This window comes from Callithrix jacchus, chromosome 10 (assembly GCF_049354715.1).
Source record: "Callithrix jacchus isolate 240 chromosome 10, calJac240_pri, whole genome shotgun sequence".
Lineage (NCBI taxonomy): Eukaryota > Metazoa > Chordata > Mammalia > Primates > Cebidae > Callithrix > Callithrix jacchus.
Genome location: NC_133511.1, coordinates 107,734,976 through 107,742,386, shown reverse-complemented (window position 1 = coordinate 107,742,386; position 7,411 = coordinate 107,734,976).

Genomic DNA, 7,411 nt, shown 5'->3' with positions numbered 1-7,411 from the left:
ACTTCATTCTTTTTTAGTGCTAATATATTATTCTATAGATATACCACATTCCATTTGTCTATTCATCTGTTTATGAATATTAAATTGTTTCTAATTTTTAGCTGTTGTAAATATTGCAGCTAGGAGCATTTGAACACAATTTTTTTTGCATGCATATGTTTTTATTTATGGTTGGATTATACCTAGGAGTAGAATTGGTGAGTCTATGTTCAGTCTTTTGAGACTGTCTTCCACTGTGGCTGCAGCATTTTATAGCCTTATGATGAGTGTATGAAGGCTCAGATCCTTCCAAATCCTGCCCAACATAGTGTCGTTTTTGTTATAGTTATCCTAGTGGGTGTGAACTGATATCTAACTGGGCTTTTTATTTGTACTTCCCTGCCAGAAAATGATGTTGAGATCTTGTCATCTGTTTGTGTATTGGCAATTTGTGTATCTTCTCCGAAGAAATATCCATTCAGCTCTTTTTCTAAGTTGTATATTGTATTTTATTATCAAAATATGAGAGTTCTTCATTCTATGTATAAGTCCCTTGTCAAGTATATAATTCACAAATATTTTCTACCATTCTATGGGTTATCTTTTCACTTATTTTTGGTATGTGTTTATTGGATATGTCCTCTGAAGGGAAACTCTTTTTATGTTGATAGAGTCCAACTTACCTCTTTTCTCTTTGATCATTTGTGCTTTGGGTATTATACCTGTAACAGCTTTGACTAACTCGAAGTTATGAAGAATTTTTCATATTTTCTTTTAAGGGTTTTGTAGTTTTAGCTTTTTCCTGTTAAGTAAAAGCTAAATGCTTTTTCTGCATTTATTATATGTGTAACTTAAAAAACTTTAAAGTATGTGTATACACACAGACACACACACACACACACACACACACACACACACACACACACACTGTACCATAGCTTATGATAAGGTTTGTTTATGGCAGTGGGAAATTGAAAACAACCTAACAGTATAATAATAGGGGTATCTGATCTTGAAAAATTATGCATCCATATGATAGAATATAATGCAGCCATTAAAAATAATATTTTAGTAAATATAAGGATTTATAAATATATCAATGAAAGCATAGTAGAGAAGAAGCACTCATTAACACTGCCAAATTCTTCCACAGGAAAGAATTTAGCTTTTTATCCATGTATGCAACATCCGAGATAAAACAACTGTGATTAATCTGAGAAGTGACTTAGGGATCATTTTTATTTTCCTTGTCATAAAACAAGTAGTATTTGAAAAATAATTCTGAAAAGTATTAAAATGCTTCTTGTCATACAGTAAAAGGAAAACTTTCAAAGATTTCTAGGGTTGCAGTAATAACCTTCACAGAAATAGAGTGCACAAATAAAATACATTTAAATTTATGGGTTTTGTTGTTGTTGTTTTGTTTTGAGACAGAGTCTCGCTCTTTCACCAGGCTGAATTGCAGTGGGGCAATCTTGGCTCACTACAGCCTCCGCCTCCTGGACTCAAGCAATTCACCTGCCTCAGCCTCCTAAGTAACTGGGGCTACAGGCACATGCCACCACACCCAGCTAATTTTTTTTTTTTTTTTTTGTATTTTAGCAGGGAAGGGTTTCACCAAGTTGGCCAGGATGGTCTCCATATCCTGTCCTGGTGATCTGCCTGCCCAGGCGTCCCAAAGTGCTGGGATCACAGGCATGAGCGACCTTGCCTAAATTTTATAATAATACTATTAATGAAAATCTCATTGATCATCTTTGTAAGTTACTAGGAACCAAAACATTATTTTTTTAAATGATAAATAGGAAAAGAACCAAGCATTTATCATCATTTTCCATTAGAAATTATGCTTGAGAGTAACTGAATAGTTACTGAATATTTATCAAACCATTGTAGCTAATAAATAAAGAAGAGATGGCAGAATTAGAATACAACCATTTTGGAATCCCAGATGAAACCATGGATATAGGCAATGAGCATCAAAGGTTGCTCAGATTACACAAAGAAAGGCAATCTACATTATACACATTCTGATGGAAATGCATGTGGCCTATGAAATATTCTTGACAAATGTCAACTCTGATTCTGAATGAGTCTCTAGAGCCACCTGTCAATATGTAGAAAATAGTCCTCTCTAAGGACAGAAGAACATGGTAATTTACACCACCTTGACTTATTCAGATTCAGACATTGGAAAACTCTATAACACCTATCCTAGCTTCTTTGCAAAAGTTAAAAAAATAGGGGTTGGGGGGAGGAAGAAAATTGTAATTTAAAAGTTACTTAAGGGATGTATCAATAATTTTGACCTTATGTAAATCCTGATTTGAATGAGTCACTGTAGAGTTACTCCAAGGAATAGACAGGTGTATTTGAATATAGACTGTATATTTGATTATCTTAAAGAATAATTCTTAATTTTTTATTAAGCATGATAATAGTATTATAGTTAATTTTTCTAAAAGAACTCCTTACCATTTATATATATAACCTGAAATTTTTTTTTGAAATAATATGATATCTGGGATTTCTTTCACAAAAATCTAGTGAGGGAGGAAGAAAATCTATTGACGGAGGAAATGTTGGAAAGATAAGATTGCTCAGAAATTGATTTTAATCATTAAACCCATATTCTGTGTATATTACATTTTTAGTCACATGAAGACTTATTAAATGAGTCTTCTGCTTTTGTATACATTTTAATTTTTAAATAATATATATGTAATATGCATGTGTATATATGTGTGTATGTGTAGATATATACATATTATTTTTTAAAAATGTGTGTGTGTGTGTGTGTGTGTGTATATATACATTTTTTTCTTCTTCTGAGACAGGGTCTTGTTCTGTCATCCAGACTGGAGTACAATGACATCAACATGGCTCACTGCAGCCTCAAACTTCTGGGCTCAAACAATCCTCCCATTTCAGCCTCCCAAGTATCTGGGAATACAGGCACCTGCCACCATGCGTAGCTAATTTTTAATTTGTTTTTTTTTGTAGAGACAGGGCTCTCACTATATTGTCCAGGTTGGTTCCAAATCCTGGCCTCCTATGATCCTTCTGTTTTGGCCTCCTAAAGTGCTGGGATTACAAGCATGACCCACTTTTCCCAGCAATAATAATTTTTTAATAATCAGGCTTGATTAGTGGTTCGGTTATATAAATTGGGGTGAAAGGGGGTAAGCTCTGATCGTGGGGCTCAAATCAAGTTACCAGGCCTCACAAATACACAGAGTTAGGTAGATGTTGGTGTTATGTGGTGGGAGAACAATTTCACCTCTTCATTTTCGTTGGCTTTGAGAATTAGCCCCTTAGTGCTCCAGAAGGCAGAGGAAACTGACTTTGAACACATCTCTTGGCAAGGATATTGACATCAATAAAAAATGTATCTTGGCACAGAATGTCATATCCTTGGCTAGGCTAGCCTGGGCTGAAGAGTCTATTGTTATTCCTAAAACTTCTGGTCTGCCATGGGATCGTAGGGCTGACCCATTTAATTTTCCAACTTTCAATTCTCCCACTTCTCCTGTCTCAGAGGTAGAAATTCTTGGAATCCCCTTCAGGAAAGTACTGTTAGTCCTCTCAAGAGCAGAGATCACACTCGGGAAATCAAGCCACATCAGGAATTAAACTAATCGAAAGCAAGCTCCTGGAGTACTGGTGAATTCACACTTCCTTGGCTGGCACTGGTGGCCTCTGTTTGTACAACAGGTGGTCCCTCTGAAATGGTATGCTAACTAAGATTATAGAAATCTAATAATGTCTTAATGGTTCGTTGGAAGGAATTTAAAATTAATAGTCTTCTAATACATTTTAATGCAATCAATCAATCTGCCCTCATTTTTCTCCTTTGTGAATCTGGACATGGGGTATGTTCCATCAGGAGTGTGTAAAAGGAATTGATATTTTGCCAGTGGTATCTTAATACTATCAAGTCACAACAACCTTGACTCTTCAAGTTAGTAAAAAGAGCAAACTACAGACATTAACCTGGTTTTCAGGTAAAGTCTGGAAAGAAAGGTGATATAATGATACGAAATATTTTGAGTTAGATAGACTTGAGTCTCAATTGCTTTACTACCTGTTATCAGTTAGGTGAGTTTATAGGAAGGTTAATTCCCTTCTAATCTGAAAAAAAAATGGATTTCACTGTCCTCACCTTTAAAGGAGTCTAATATTACATACCTTGGAAAATTGTTGTGAAAACTAATAAGAATATTCTAAATATTTGGTGCTTGATAAGTGGTAGACTTCAGGGTCTTATGATATTTTGTAAATTTATAACAAAGTAAATTGATAAGCTAATTGCTAATGTACTCATAATTGTTAAAGTCACTGTTAATGTAATGATATATTATTGTCACTAACTGTTAGACCTGAGAGGGATCTGAGAACTTATGTGGTTCAAGCCTCTGAATTTCCATTGAAGCTGACACCCAGAGTGATAAAGTTACTCAAGCAAAGCCACATAACTAGTTCAGATTTAAATTCAACCGGCATTTATTAACCAGCCACTTTTCTTATACATTCAGAGAACAAGAGTAATAAACAACATCTATGACTAGGAGTGAAGCACAGGGTTTTACACTTTACTAGTATTACTGCTCACACCAGAACCCTTGGAAATAGGTTCTGTTATTATTTCCATTTTACAGAGTGGGAAAGTAAGAGTGTGAAAATTTGGTGTCTTTTCCAATGTCATGCACTGAGAGGCCAAAACTTAGGGCTATCTCCTGTCTAAACTTCTTTTCTTTCTGGGCTGTTCTGTTTCTGAAGGTCTTTCTTCTGAGATGCCCATAAAATTATTCACCTGGTGTGAATTCTGAAAATATAATATGCACAGTGTGATGAGGAAAGCTCCCAGGTTCAGGACTCATATTACTTGATTCAAATATCATTCAGTTTGCCATTCAGTAGCTGTCTGACTTTTAGTGAGTTAACTAACCTCTCTGTGTCTAGGTTTGGAAATAAACATAAACTTTAAGCATAAATTCTCTTTGGAGACTTGAATGAGCTAACACATGAAAGACACCTTAAAATAATACCTGGCACGTGGGAAGTGATCCATAATGGGCCACTGCTATAAATATTAACAGTTTAAGAAGCTGAAGCTTAGAGAGGTGAGTAGTGGAGGTATTTGAATTCAGGTCATCTAATTCCAAGTCTCGCTTTCTCACCACTGTAGCAAATTGCTTTTCCAACTGCTTATCCCAATCTTAAATACAAATCTATTTTCTCATCTATCAGGAAATCTCAGGTCCTTTTGTCTAGGGGTGTCTTAATCCAGTTTGAAATCTCTTCCTAGAGGTTCAGCTTGCAATGTCTTTTCCAGATGGATGGAACTCTGAAATGAGAACCTTTCTCACTAGTTTATCCTGAGGAAGATGTATCCTGTTTTATGTGTATTTTTCTCAAACCTGAGTCTTGGACACTTCCTGTAGCAGCAGCACTCTTTTTTTTAAAAAAAAAAAACCAGCTTCATTAAGATAAAATTTAGATTCCATAAAATTCACCTTTCTTCACTGGTTTAAGTATACAAGTGGAGGAATTTTAGCATATTTACAGAATTGTACAACTGTTACTACAATCTAATTTTGTTTGTACACCTGTAAGAACCTGCTTTATGAATCTGGGTGCTCCAGTATTGGGTGCATATGTATTTAGGATAGTTAGCTCTTCCTGTTGCATTGATCCCTTTACTGTTATGTAATTCCCTTCTTTGTCTTTTTTGATCTTTGTTGGTTTAAATTCTGTTTTATCAGAGACAAGGATTGCAACCCCTGGTAAATATGCTTTCATCCCTTTATTTTGAGCCTATGTGTGTCTTTGCACATGAGATGGGTCTCCTGAATACAACACATCAATGGGTCTTGATTCTTTATTCAGTTTTCCAGTCTGTGTCTTTTAATTGGGGCATTTAATCCATTTACATTTAAGGTTAATATTGTTAGGTGTGAATTGGATCCTGTCCAATTCAGATGCCAGCTGGTTGTTTTCCCGGTTAGTTGATGCAGTTTCTTTTTTGTGTTGATGGTGTTTACAATTTGGTATGTTTTTACAGTGGCTGGTACTGGTTGTTCCTTTCCAAGTTTAGTGCTTCCTTTAGGAGGTCTTGTAAGGCAGACCTTCTGGCAACAAAATCTCTCAGCATTTCCTTGTCTGAAAAGGATTTTATTTCTCCTTTGCTTATGAAGCTTAGTTTGGCTAGATATGAAATTCTGGGTGGAACATTCTTTTAAGAATGTTGAATGGCTGTCCTTAGCATTTTTTCTTTCATTTAAACCTTGGCGAATCTGACAATTATGTGTCTTGGGGTGGCTCTTCTCAAGGAGTGTCTTTGTGGTGTTCTCTGTATTTCCTGAATTTGAATATTGGCCTGCCTTTCTAGGTTGGGGAAGTTCTCCTGGATAAGATCCTGAAGAGTGTGTTCCAACTAGGTTCAATTCTCCCTGTCACTTTCAGGTACACCAATCAATCATAGGTTTGGTCTTTTCATATAGTCCCATATCTTGGATGTTTTCTTCATTTCTTTTCATTCTTTTCTCTCTAATCTTGTCTTCGTGCTTTGTTTCATTAAGTTGATGTTCAATCACTGATATCCTTTCTTCTGCTTGATTGATTTGGCTATTGACATTTGTGTATGCTTCACAAAGTTCTTGTACTGTGTTTTTCAGCTCCATCAGGTTATATTTTCTTCTCTAAACTAATTATTCTAGTTAGCAATTCCTCTAACCTTTTTTTAAGGTTCTAAAACTTCTTTGCAGTGGTTTAGAACATACTCCTTTAGCTTGGAGGAGTTTGTTATTACCCACCTTCTGAAACCTACTTCTGTCAATTCATCAAACTCATTTTTCATCTAGTTTTGTTCCCTTGCTGGGGAGGAGTTGTGTTCCTTTGGAAAAGAAGAGGTATTCTGGGTTTATAACATGTCTGTCACACTTAATGAGAAGACTGTTGCCCATTTACATTCACCTCCCATTTCCGATCCCAGCTCTATGCAACCACAATTTCTGTCTCTGAAGATTTACCTTTTCCGGATTTTTCATATACATGTATCATACAATACGTATTCTTTTATCTTTCTTTCATCAGTGAGTATAATCTGTTTGAGATCTATCCTGTTTTAGAGTATATTAGGACTTCTGTTCCTTTTTCTGGCTGATTAGAATTGCAAGTCTCTGAAGTCTTGGCAAATTAACAATTTGAATGTGTTCCCCAAAGTTCATAGGTCAAAAGCTTAATCCTCAATGCAACAGTATTGAGAGATGGTTCTTCTAAGAGGTGATTAGGTCATGTGGTCATGTGGACTCTGCCCTCATGAATAGATTAATGTCATTATTAGGGGAGTAGGTTAATTATTGTGGGAGTGGGTTCCTGGTGAAAGGATGAGTTCGACTCTCTCCATCCTCCTTTCACTCTTTCTCTTTCC